The following is a 13,454-nucleotide window of genomic DNA, read 5'->3' as shown; positions in this document are numbered from 1 at the left end:
CTTGTACTTCCTGGCTTTTTACAGTTCTGCCACTGCCTAGTTTATGAGTCCAGCATCCTCTGGATCTGTCCAGAGAATCATAATGGCCTGTCTCTTGCAGCTCTGGGGGGTTAAAAGCAACAGTGCATGTACAGTGCTTTACCCTGTACCTAGCACAGGGTGAAGAACTCATCCATTCATTCCTTCTTTCAGTAAATAATTGTTGTACATTCACCATGTGTTCTGGGAGCTGAGGATACAGCAGAAAATAAGACAGAAGAGGTACTTGTTTCCAAGAAGCGTGTGTTCTAGTAGCGAGGGACTGATAATAAATTCATACAAGAGAACATGGAAAAGCAGTGAAGGATTTCCAGAATGGGAGTGGCATGATGTGGTTTAAGTTTTAAAGAGATCACTCTGGTGCCCCATGGAGAAAAGACCACAGGAGACCAATGTGGAGGCTGTTGGGTCTACAAGGTGGGTGATGATAGTGGCTGGGCTGAGGTGGGAATAGCAGACTTGGTGAGAAATGGGTGGACCTGGGATGTATATATCATTGGGATATGCTGATGGATTTAGCTGTGTGGGTGAGTGTTGGATTTTTATTATTATTATTATTATTTAGATTTCATAGCTATAATTGCTGTAGAGAAATTGGTATGGGAAAAGAGAAAAATTCAGGATGACTCCTAGTTTTTTTATTTGAATAATGAAGCCATGCTCTTTACTGGAATCAGAATGTTGTGGAGAGGAACAGATTTTTCCCCCAAGGGGAAATAAGAAGTGATAGTCATTAAAGATTAGCCATTATTATTCTCAGCCTTCTGATTGTCATCTGCGCCTCACTGCTTTGTCTTCTCTTTGGACAAGCCACAATATTTATGAATTTGTGTAAAGGGAATAGAAAGAAAATTTATTCTAGTTAAAAGTAAATATGAAATAAATGTAAGGGGAGCTATATTTTTGACAAATCAAATGTCTATTTTCAATTACTTTTTTATTATAGTAATATGGAATATTTTTGTTATTCAGGGGCCATTGCAAAGTGTGTAAAGTACATTTTTTACCAAAAGAAAACATATGTGTGGAGACGTGTTTTATTGATTACCCTTCCCCTACCTAAACATGGCTCCCAAATGTGATTCATATTTCCTGTTAGTATCTGTCCAAAAAAACATTGTTGGGAAAAATTTTGCAATACATAAAAAATCATTTCTACGCGTGGTTATTTTTTCACAGCACCTCCCAACAATGTCACATGAAAAACCTGTTTCCTCCATAGAACTGGAAAGATATGTCACAGGCAGAACAGCCTTTCTGATACCCGGGCAAAGCTGACATTCCCACTGTATTTGCTTTCTTTCGTAGTTTGCCTGATGCTGGCCTATGAAGTGTCACCATTGAAGGAAAATTCTCTTTGACTTTAACCCAGAGCCCTGTTCAGTACTTCCTTGATTAGATTATACGTAAAATTTGTATGTCTGCCACTCACTGGAGATTAAGTAATTAAGATGCTCTTAATAGTGCAGGAAAAACATTACAAGTCTCATTATTTTAATGGACTGGTGGACTCCAGGGATTTCATAATAGGATGCAACATCTTGCATTCCAAGTTAGCAAAATTTGTAATTTTGACTCTTTGACAACCTAAATTTACAAGCTTTTGATGACCTGTGGAGAAAGAAGTGGTCTTTGGTTGATTCTTAGGGGATAGGCCGTTCTTATAAATAATCATAATAATAATTCATGTAAGGGTGACCTTACAATGAGTGCCACTCAAGGACTAACAATTCCACAGCCAGAAAGTGAGTGGTCTTTTAATCTCTGCATTGAGAGGGCTCCCTGAGGCCCCAAGGCACTCTCAGGGTGATGGCACAGCTGTCTGTGCTTTATGTGAGATTGTCTTTCTGGGCCTCACTTTGGATGACTAATAGGTCTGTGCAGTGTCTGTAATTGCACGGCAGTGTTTGCACTGAAAATGCAAAAAGACACATGTTTTCTTTTGTTAAGTTTTTATTCTATCCTGTAAAAATAACTGCAAGTGCCTTATTACAAAGTGAAAAAAAGGGAGTTACCGTTGTGGCTCAATGGAACAAATCCGACTAGTATCCATGAGGATGTGCGTTCGATCCCTGGCCTCGCTTAGTGGGTTAAGGATACCATGTTTCTTTGAACCGTGTAGGTTGCAGATGTGGCTTGCATCTGGAGTTGCTATGGCTGTGGTGTAGGCCAATGACTATAGCTTTGATTCGACCACTAGCCTGGGAACTTTCATATGCTGCAGGTGCAGCCATAAAAAGAAAAAAATTAAAACAAAAGCAAAAAAAAAAAAAAAAAAAAGATGACCTGCTCTGCAGTCTTGAGGTATAATTTCTATTTCATCTCTTCAAATCTTTAATTGATTGTTTTGACCTGTGCTCCCAGCAATCAGTCTAATAACTCCCTCCCCAGGTTTACCTCTCCTTCTGAGCTGTCAAAAACTAAAGAAAGACAAATATGAGCTCTTAGGAGCTGCAATCCTGAAGGCCATCTAAATTCTGTGCTCAGTGCAGAGAGCCCCTATCCAGTCAGTCCAGGAATGCTGTTGTTTCTAGCAACTACCAGCATTGCCTCTTGGTCGTCCACCATCCCCAGATGAAGCTAGTCTGCTCTCTAAGGGACCTCAGTGTCCCATCTTCCTATGGAGTGCATCATGGCTTTTATTTTATTATGTTTTTTTATCTTTTTAGGCCACACCTGCAGCATGTGGAGGTTCCCAGCCTCTGGGTCTAATCAGAGCTGTAGCCACCAGCCTACGTTACAACTACAGCAATATGGGATCTGAGCCACATCTGTGACCTATGCTACAGCTCATGGCAATGCCAGATCCTTAACCCAGTGCGTGAGGCCAGGGATTGAACCTGCGTCCTCATGGCTACTAGTCAAATGCGTTTCTGCTGAGCTATGATGGGAAATCCCATTGTGGCTTTTAAAAGGATGTAACATTATCCCCTCTATATACCACACTTGATCAAGTGTTGTAATGAAGCATCTATGCTCTGTTTGGCACTTTTCAGCATACCAAGAATAGAGTGGAGAATGAAAAACAAAATAGACAAGCTTCTGTAATCCCAAGCAACAAGTAATTGACAGGTAATCTTTTTTATGTAACACCACGAGAAGAAAAAGGTTTCTGATAAAGTTAATTTATTTGTAGGGACCCACAAAACAGAGGCTGCCCCAGTGGCCCAGCTCATGTCACACATCTAAACCTAAGTCGGCATTCTAACACACACTGATCACAATCCTCACTCAGCTTATCTAGCTTACTTTACTCCAGAAAACGAGACCTACTGGCCTTATAAGGAAATAAATGCCTAACCATGCCCCCCACTTTTGCTTTTTAGGGCCGCACTCGTGGAATATGGAGGTTCCCAGGCTAGGGGTCAAATCGGAGCTGTAGCTGCTGGCCTACACCACAGCAATGTAGGATCTGAGCCGCATCTCTGAGTCCTAAACCACAGCTCACGGCAATGCCAGATCCTTAACCCACCGAGTGAGGCCAGGGATCGAACCCACATTCTCATGGATACTAGTCCGATTTGTTCCCACTGAGCCACAAGGAGAACTCCCAGAGTTGCCTCTTCTAACTCTGTAAAACTCGCTCTTGCCCAAAATCCCTTGGGAACACTGCTTGTGAGATCCTATACTCCCCCAATTGGTGGATTACTTTCCTTCGAAGAAAGGACATCAAACCTGTTACTAAATTGCTTTAGTTTTGTCATTTGGCACTACCAACTAAACTATGACAAACCATCTAGTGGAAGGTGATTGTAATTTCAAAGATACTGAATTATGAAAAATAAAATAACTAGAACTAAATGAGGAGTTCCCACTGTGGTGCATTGGGTTAGGACTCTAACTGCAGCAGTGGCTCAGGTTTGATTCCCTGACCCAGTGCGGTGTGTTAAAGGACCTGGTGCTGCTGCTGCAGCAGTCACAGCTGTGGCTCAGCTTCAGTCTGTAGCCCAGGAACTTCCATATGGCATGGGTATGGCCATTTAAAAAATGAGAGAGAGAAATGTAGAGGGAGAAAAGAAAGAAAAGAAAAGAAAAAGAAAAAAAGAAGCAAGCCGAATTCCCCAAAAGAAGGCTCTGAAATGAGGATTTGAATGCAGGTAATTTCTTTGGGAGCTGGGCCCCAGAAGCGCTGTCAGACTGGGCCTGTGAGACTAGGGAAGAGAGAAAGCCCATCAGGGTATGGTACTGAGCAGGTAACGTTATTACCTGTGGGCAAGTGGAACTCAGTCTCAATGTGAGCTTTGGGAGTTGGTTTAGAATATGCCTCAGTGTTGTCCTGAGCACGTGATATGGAGGCTGGGACATTCATCTACCAACTCTTCTTGGTCATTGGATGAGTATCCACTCAGCTCACGTGTCAGCTGCCAGTTCTTAAGCCTGCCCTGGACGGAAGCTGAGCACTTCAGGGAAACCCTCCAGGTAGAGAGGGGCAGATGCTCCCAAGATGAGCCATCAGTGTGCCTGGAAGGAAGGATGCCAAGGGAATGTTGGAGGAGCACCAACAGTGTCTGTTACAACAAACATCTCAAGATTCTTGAATGGTAATTTGAGATGATAATAACTACTGTGAAGGAGGTAGAGTGGAGGAGATTTGTGGAGGTGGGGGGAGGAATGCCATCCTAGAGAGTCTAGGGGGAGGTGGGACTGGTGGGCATTTGAGAAAGTGACATTTGAGCAGAAACCTGAATGTTGAGGACTGAAGCAGAGGGAGACCTGGGGGAAGCATCTCCAGTGGAGGGACCAGTGGGGGTAGAGGGCTTGTTATTTAAAGACCCAGAGGAGCATTGTGAGTGAAGCATTGTCAACAGTGGGGCACGTGGTAGGGGTACTTTTGGTCCGATAGACAAGGACCCCATCATGTAGAACCACATAACCATGGCACAGAACGTGGATCTCATTTTGAAGGTGATGAGAAGCTTTTACGGGTTTTAAGCAGTATGTGGGGTCCAGTTTTATTTTAAACAGTCTTTGTGACCTCTGTATGAGAGAAGGTCACAAAGAGTAGAAGCAGCAAGCAGATGGCTTGGGAGGTTTTTCTAACAATCCAGGTGACAGACTATTGTGGCTTAAAACAGAGAAATAGAAGTATTGCAGTAGGAAATGTTCCTACGGTAAAGGAGTTCTGTTTCTGCAGAAGTGGTACCCAGCCATTAATAGCAAGAGGATGAAACAGGTAGCAGACAAGATCTAAAAATAGATTGGCTCATTGAGAACAAGATTTGAGTTCATAACTAAGTCCATACATACTTAAAGAGCAAGTGTAGTGACTTAAAAATGCAGAAAGTCAGAGAGCCATGGGGCTCAAAGCAATAATAAAAATAAAACGCAACCAACCTATAACCTGACAGGCTGGCGTTCTCCTTGGCTAGTCTCTGGGACATAGAGTAACATTCAGTCACATCATCAGTTGGGACATTTTTGAAAAATTGTGTAGATTGTAAGTTTTTTGGGGTAGAAATTTTTGTCCATCACATGGCGAAACTTGCCCAAATGCTCTTTTGCCAATACAGCCCTCCCCTCAGATAGCTCACATATTCCTTGCTTTCCCCTAATGACTTTCCCTCCCAGTTCTGAACTTCTGTAGATGCTGCCCATAAAATCAAGCCCAAGATGCCCTTCTGTCTTCATTACCCCAGTAGCTACTTAAGTGCTATTTTTCACCTTCGATCCTCTTCACCACAGATCACTGTTCCCTAAAATTCTCCTCTTATGTTGTCAGTCCCCTAAATGAAATCTTTCCAAGGCTCTTATTCCTTGCCTGCGGACCACAATCTTCTTAGTTGCTAGATAAGTCTTACCTCCCACTCTCCCTGCTCCCCAACTCTCAGCCTCAGCTTAACGGGGCTCATCATACCTGCACATACCTGTTGCTACCCCTCTGGGTCTTTGATTGTTCTTTTTCCCTCCTCTGGAATTTTCAATTGTGTCTCCTCTGTGTGTGTAAGTGCGCACACACGCACCATCTCTGCCTGCAAAAAAAACCCAAAAAAAAATCTTAAGTCTCTTAAAGCCTTTCCTATGGTTACTGCAGCCCAGCAGAAGAGATTTAGCAGATCATAAAGTGGCACAATTCAAAGTATTAGCTAAGCACTTGTTTATTGGGTGGCTACTTCATGCCGACTTCTGTGCTTGGTGTACAAAGATGAATATAGAATGCAGTTGCTGGCTTTAAGGAGCTCAGTCCAGTGAAGAGTCAAATGCATAAATATACCTGCATAGAATATGTTGAGTGTGGTGACTGAGCTATGAATGGGGAATGAGGTTGGGGGTGTTGAAGTAGAGCAGATAAGGCAGAGGGGTTCAGCTTGCAGACACAGAGCCAAGACTGAGCTCGACTAAAGGCAGAGGTCTCAGTACCAGGGAGAGCGCCTAGTGCACTGAGCTTTGAAGCATTCCTCACATTTTTTGGAAACAAGTCAAAACTTTGTTAGGCTCTATCCCGAGAAGCAAGAGTTTCTGGCTTAAAGGAACCCTTAGAAGACATATCCTGAGTCCCTTGGAGTTAGGAAAATACTCCTTTAATTTACAAACATTCAGGGTTTGAGGATTGAAGATTAGAGAACAAGATTTGAGTTAATAACTAAGTACATACATACTTAAAGAGGAATTTATATCCTTAGATGTTTCTCTTGGATCAAATTCCCAAGGGGTGGTTCTCAGTCTAGAATTTGAGATGCAACCTAGGACTTTATTTTATTGGGATTTTTCTTTCTTAGGATTTGGGAAATTGGAACTTGATCCCTGACTAGTTTGGACAGAATTTCTCTCTCCAGCCTTTTATACCACCCATCTGGCAGCTGTGATGTTATTTACAAGACTTGTTGTACATTTCTAGAGTGGCACAGTCCCATAGAAATATGAGTCTTGTATGTAATTTAAATTTTTCTAGTAGACACATTAAAAAATTAAAAAGATGGACTCCTTGTGGTGACTCAGTGGCTTAAGAACCTCACATAGTGTCTGTAAGGATGTGGGTTCAATCCCTGGCCTTGTTCAGTGGGTTAAGGATCCAGTAGTCAAAGCTGGGGAGCAGATAAAAGCAAGCCATGCCCACTGCTATGGACTGTAGAAGCCACTGATGGACATTGACCATGATGGGATTTTTATTTAGAAAGTTTTCTTTGGCGGCAGTATGGAGAACAGGAGAGATCTGAGAAATTGCTAGGGAGACCAGCAGTGATGGCTCAGGTAAGAAATTTTGCAGGTGGAGAGGAGACAGCAGCCTTGGAATTTATTTAAGAGGTAGAGCCAACAAGACTTAGGAGGAGTGAAAGGGATTTATTTTATAGATGAGGAAAAATTTACAACTCCTTTATCTTACAGATGGGGACTAGGCAGATTAATTTACTGTTTAATTGTTTAAGAATCTAAATCTAGCAAGCATTAAAACCAGCATGGACTTTTATTTTGTGAGCCCAGATGCATATATTTAGGAAGATAGCTTGCAATGAATAAAATTAGCTATTGTAGTATTAAAAAGAGGATCTAAATCTAATTAATGGCAGAACTAAAACTAAACTTTGTTTCCTGACCTCTGGCACTCCCCCACCTCCCACAAGAGAGTATACTTTTTAATACTTTAACACGATTTTCAGGGCAAGGAGCCATATTATCCTCTTTAGCGTTAGTTTTCATCATCATGAAACACATCTGCTCCCCAGCTTTGACTGCTCAGTTCCCCCACACTCACCCCCTGTTTTAGCTTTACTGGATTGGCGCAGCTGCTGGGTATGATAGAGGTTTTGGGACTGTCTTTGTCAGCTCAGGCTGCTGTAACAAAATGTCTTAGACTGAAAGGCTTCAACAACAGAAATTTCTTTCTCACAGTTGTGGGGGCTGGGAACTCCAAGAACAAGGTGCTGGCCAGTTTGATTCCTGGCGAGTCCCTTCCTGCTTCACAGACTCCTGCTTTCTTGCTCTGACCTCACATGGCTGGAGGGGAGAGCATCTCTGTCACGTCTCTTCTTATAAGGGCACTAAGCCTGTTCATAGAGGCGCCATCCTCATAGCCTAATTACCTCTCCAAAGCTCTCTGTCACTTGAGCACAGGGAGCCAATGGGTCAGCTTTCGAGGAGATTGGGGGAATAACTAGGTCAATCCTCAGGTTATCGGTTGCTTTTATTAAAACTCAAACATAGGAGTTCCGTCATGGTTAATAAACCCAGCTATTATCTGTGAGGACGAGGGTTCGATCCCTGGCCTTGCTCAGTGGGTTAAGGGTCCATTGTTGCCGTGAGCTGTGGTGTAAGTTAAAGACACAGCTCAGGTCCCTGTTGCTGTGACTGTGGTGTAGGCCAGCAGCTACAGCTCCCATTCGACCCCCAGTCTGGGAACCTCCATGTGCTACAGGTGCAGACCTAAATAGACAAAAGACAAAACACACACACACACACACACACACAAACCCACAAAAAACCCCTCTAACAGAATTCACTAATTTATAGTAATGTTCATGTCCTTTTTTTTTTTTTAACAACTTCAGTACTTATACAGGTTTTCCTTATTTTGAGACTAAACTCTTTCCACGAGAGTTGGGAATTTTGTGCTAGATGTAATCTCTGTAATTACCTCATCAGACACCGTACTTTATCATAATTGAAGAAAGTACAATCCAGAAAGGTAGAGTAACTTGCCAGCATCACACAGCTGACTAAGGTTCATGGCTGAACCTGGAAGCCAGACCTTTTCATACTCTCATACCTGTTCTCTTTTATGTCCATTTATATATAAACAGTAAGAGGATCAGTTTCCCATTTGAATTCACCTCTTTATTCCATTTCTTCTCCTTTATAAAATCTATCCCAGGGCCCGTGTTTCTCATCCTTGGTTCATTGGGGCTAATTTGTTTCATGAAAACATTCATTGATTGGGGAGTTCCCGTTGTGGCTCAGCGGAAATGAACCTGACTAGCATCCATGAGGACACAGGTTTGATCCCTGGCATCACTCATTGGGTTAAGGATCCAGTGTTGCTGTGAGTTGTGGTATAGGTCACAGACATGGCTCGAATCCTGCATTGCTGTGTAAGCCAGCGGCTACAGCTCCTGTTCGACCCTAGGCTGGGAACCTCCGTAACGCATGGGTGCGGCCCTAAAAAGACAAAAACCAAAACCAAAAAAACTTCCATTGGTTGGGTCTAATCCTGTTCTCTGGGTAGAGTCAAAATCAAGCCTTCCTTCTTGGCTTCACCTTGTCCTTGATCCTTGACTTCATATAGTGAAAGATAGCAAGGATTTCCCTTGTGGCATATTGGATTAAGGATCTGGGATTTTTATTTCAGTGGCTTGGGTCTATGCTGTGGCACAGGTTCGATCCCTGGCCGCGGATGTAGCCAACAAAAGGAGGAGGCCCTGGTTTCTAAAATGTATTTTTGTTTAGAAGTAAGGTTAAGACTTTATTTGTCATACTCAGTTTCTGATCATCTCTGTCTACTTTTGTTTTTCTTAACTATAAAATGAGAACCATGAGTTCCTCCCACTATAAAATTTCTGTCTATACCAACAGCCCCTTAAATGGTACATTTCACAGAATACTCATTCCATAAATATTTAGGAAATTGTTATTTAATAGAACAAATGTTGGTAATTCCAAAAAATATGAATAGTTCCTTAAATTTTACTGTTAATTGGCCTGGATCTTTGCTGCTTTAGGAGAGTAATATCTGCTATGATTTTCCGTAACGGCAAAAATAAGTCATAGAAACATCAGATGTCTTGACCAGCTTTCCATTATAATACATGATGTTTATATTTACTATTATTTATTTAAAATTACTAATAATTTATCAGGCAGTTCCCATTGTGGCTTAGCGGAAAAGAATCTGACTAGTATCCATGACGATGTGGATTCTATCCCCGGCCTCTCACAGTGGGTTAAGGGTCCGGCATTGCTGTGAGCTGTGGTGTAGTTCGCAGATGCGGCTCGGATCCTGTGTTGCTGTGGCTGTGGTGCTGGCTGGCAGCTGCAGCTCCAGTTGGAACTCTAGCTTGTGAATTTTCATATGCCACAGGTGCTGCCCTGAAAAAAAAATTTGTCAGAAAAACCCCTCCAGAATTTTATATCTTATCTAGTTAAACTTAAATTGTCTCTTAATTTAGAAAGGAATCTATTTAATGGCTTATAGTTGTTTACTTGTAATTATTTAAGAGGTTTGAAAGTTAGGAGGTGAGAAAGACGCTACGTAGTTCTTTCCTAGCATTTTCAATGTGTTTAGAAAGTTTAAAGATGTATTAGGATGATGAGAGAGCTTGAGTTTAGAGGGCCTACCTAGAATTCAGTTGAGTGTTTTCCTCATGGAAAACCCTTTAGAACTTTTTTTTTATTTTCTTTTTAGGGCTGCATCTGCAGCATATGGAAGTTCCCAGGCTAGGGGTTGAGAATAGGAGCTGCAGCTGCCAGCTTATGCCACAGCCATAGCAATGCCAGTTCTAAGCTGCATCTGTGACCTACACCACAGCTCACGGCAGTGCTGGATCCATAACCCACTGAGTGAGGCCAGGGATTGAACCTGCATCCTCATGGTTACTAGTTGGGTTCATTACCACTGAGCCACAATGGGAACTCTGTTCAGAACATTCTTAGGTTTCTAGTAAACCTTAAAATTGGCTAACACAGTATTGACAGTGGAGAAAGCAAGTCAAGAAAGCCTTGTAACTTTTAATATATTTTGCAATCTACACCCAGGATTAAAAAAAAAAAAAATCAGCATACTGTCTTAAAGGCAATTAGTTTTATCTCTTAAATTCTACCAATAATTTAAAATCAGCTAATCTCTGTAGTCTGCCTCCTGGTCAAAGCCTTCTATGCATTTCATTATTATATTTTGTAAACACTGCATCTATTCTTCTGAGTAATACAGATGGATACAAACACACCACATGACAGACACTCCATTGCAGAAAGCTTCAAATTGGACTAGACAGCAGGAACCGGCCCTGGGAGAGTGGAAGAAGCTTAAGGTCCCTTCATGGATCGCCTGCCTCGCCTCAGTGATGTAAATGAGTTGGGTGGTATTACACAGCCTTTTAACTACGAGTAATTAACTGCAGGAAATAAGGTCAGCAAAACTTTGAACGAGAGAGCGATCATTTAAATGAAGCAGAAGTCCTTCACTGCAAACAATTCACATATAAACCCGAACAGAATGGGTCCGTGGGGTTCCATATTTGTGTGTCGGTCATTTCAAATCAAATAGACGGGAGAGAGGCGGTTTCAGGATCAGTGTTTTGGGTGACAGATAAGTAATTGAAAATATGCTTTTGGTCTTGATATTAATCCCCATCCATGGCATCCCCTTCTGCTGCTTGTGGAAAATAGAAAGACGAGGAAGAGTTTAGCAGCAGAGGCAAACTGTGGGCCATGAACGGAGGGGCGTTGAGTAACGCATTGCTCAGTGTGTGAGCTGTGATCTTTCCGAGGAGTGTAATTTGAGTTTGGGGAGGACACTGTGCAGGCAGTCTCTAGCTGTACTAGGTTTCTGTGCTTCAGCTGGAGGAGGAAATAAATCTGAAAAGGACTGCAGAGGATTTTTTCCCACTCCACCACTCTGGAATGAACTCTGAGGGGATAAAACCTTGCCCACATCTTTGGAGACTTTTGTGTGAGATAAGCAACCAAACACTGTCCTCATCCTTAAGGGATGGAAGAGAGATCAAAACAGTTAAATCTGCAATCTCTTGAGCATTCTCAAAATTACTTACTTCCCTGATGTGGCAGCCAGCCAGCCCACCCCTTATCTTTGCACTGAAATCTCAAAACAAACAAACAAACAAAAAAACCCACGAAAAAATGCTAGTGGGACATGAACCAACCAGGTGTAGAATTGAAAGGAAAAATTTCTACTCTCTTGTTTTCTATTTTCTTTATGTTTGGAGGCGGTGGTGAAAATAGAGAATCTCCTGTCTGTTGTGTGAAGGAAAATACCATCAGTTGCAGAAGCATATATTCTTTTATAAAGCCCATTGTGAATTATGATTTAAATGACAGGGTCAGTTTGAAATAGAATACAAATTCTGCTGTGATGGTACCTCTGGTCTGAAGGAGTCCACACTCAATGCCACCACTCCAGTGTGTAGTCTGACTAATCCCAATGTCTCAGTTTGCTTGCTCTGTGACTTTAGGCAAGTTATTAATCTCTCTGACTCTCCGTGTCTTCTGTAAATAACTGGAAATACATCATCATATTATTGTGAGGATTAAATTAGCTAATAGATGTACATGCGCCTAAAACAGTGATAGAAGGATTCAATAGATAATACCCTTTGTTGTATAACTATGTCCTAAGATTTAAATAGCAAAATAGCAAATATCCCCATTTTCTGATTTACCTTTTCATCTCTCATTCCTCATTTTATCCAAAATATTAAATTTTGGGGCATCCCATTTTATCCTTTCTTGATTACTAGATATTGCTTTATATTTATTTTGAAATGATTGGGAGAAACGCAGTGGAGAGGGTCATGTTTGGTAGCAAGCCTCTCTTTCAGGTGTGCGGTGTCGCTCACAGGCACAGGCTGTCCAGATGGGTCATCCCCCATGTCAGGCAGGACTGTCACCTGGTCATGCTGGTCACCTCCCATGCTGACTACAGATGACAAAGCCCAGTATTGATGAGTGTTCTTTCCTGGTCAGGACAGATCTGTCCCTCCCTCACCTTTGCTCGTCCTGTTTTGTGTGTGTGTGTGTGTGTGTGTGTGTGTGTGTGTGTGTGTGTGTCTTTCATCTTTGCTCATCCTGTTTTGTGTGTGTGTGTGTGTCTTTTTAGGGCCGCACCCAAGGCATATGGAGAGGAGGTTCCCAGGCTAGGGGTCAAATTGGAACTGAAGCCGCCAGCCTACGCCATAGCCACAGCCAGGCTGTGTAATGCTTTGCATGTACTGTGCTATTTTTCCCTTTGCGACTCTAGGTTACTGCCATTAACACCATTTACAAATGGAGAAAATGAACTTTGAAGAGGCAGAAAGCCTCAAATTACAAACTAGTAAAGGGATCGAGCCAGAGTTTGAACCCAAGACTTCCTGACTCCAGAGTTCTTAACCACTGTCCCCCTTTATGAAGAAATAGAATACATGAGCTGAAAAGGAAGTGGAAACATGATAGAATAACAGAGAAAGAGGAAAAAGAAAAATAAGGACAGATGAATTGATGGAAATAATGGAATTATTGAAAGATTATTAAAGGAAAGACAAGAACAAGGAGAAACTGTGGAAAGAAGGGCATAGAGCCAAGAACCTGTTATTCATGCTAATTGATATGTGAGGAAGTGAAGATGGTTCTATTTTAATTTGATGATTTTTTTTCTCAAATTATTATGAGTTCATATTCCGAATCATATGCAGGACAGTAGGGCCATATTCAGATAATCGCTGATTGGTCCAACAGTAAACAGGTACTAACTTTGTGCAAAGCACAGAATT

At 42.0% G+C, this 13,454-nt stretch overlaps 1 protein-coding gene across 49 annotated transcripts in view; it reads left to right on the top strand.

Moving 5' to 3' along the window:
* NRCAM (neuronal cell adhesion molecule) overlaps positions 1–13,454 on the top strand; it is a 317,402-nt gene that overhangs the window by 106,682 nt on the left and 197,266 nt on the right. The window contains exon 1 of one of the 49 annotated variants that reach the window (XM_084977471.1): positions 415–456. The exons of the other annotated variants lie outside the window; for them this stretch is intronic. The gene's annotated coding sequence lies outside the window, so the exon portion shown is untranslated. Of the gene's footprint in view, positions 1–414; positions 457–13,454 lie in introns of those variants that run through there. 49 annotated transcript variants of the gene reach the window in all.

Source organism: Sus scrofa, chromosome 9 (genome assembly GCF_054392235.1).
Source record: "Sus scrofa isolate SSC_HxYL_T2T_F1_AM1 chromosome 9, Sscrofa_HxYL_maternal_Yorkshire_Landrace_v2.0, whole genome shotgun sequence".
NCBI classification, from domain to species: Eukaryota; Metazoa; Chordata; class Mammalia; order Artiodactyla; family Suidae; genus Sus; species Sus scrofa.
The sequence above is the reverse complement of the archived record's forward strand: the minus strand, read 5'-3'. Positions and strand labels throughout refer to the sequence as shown.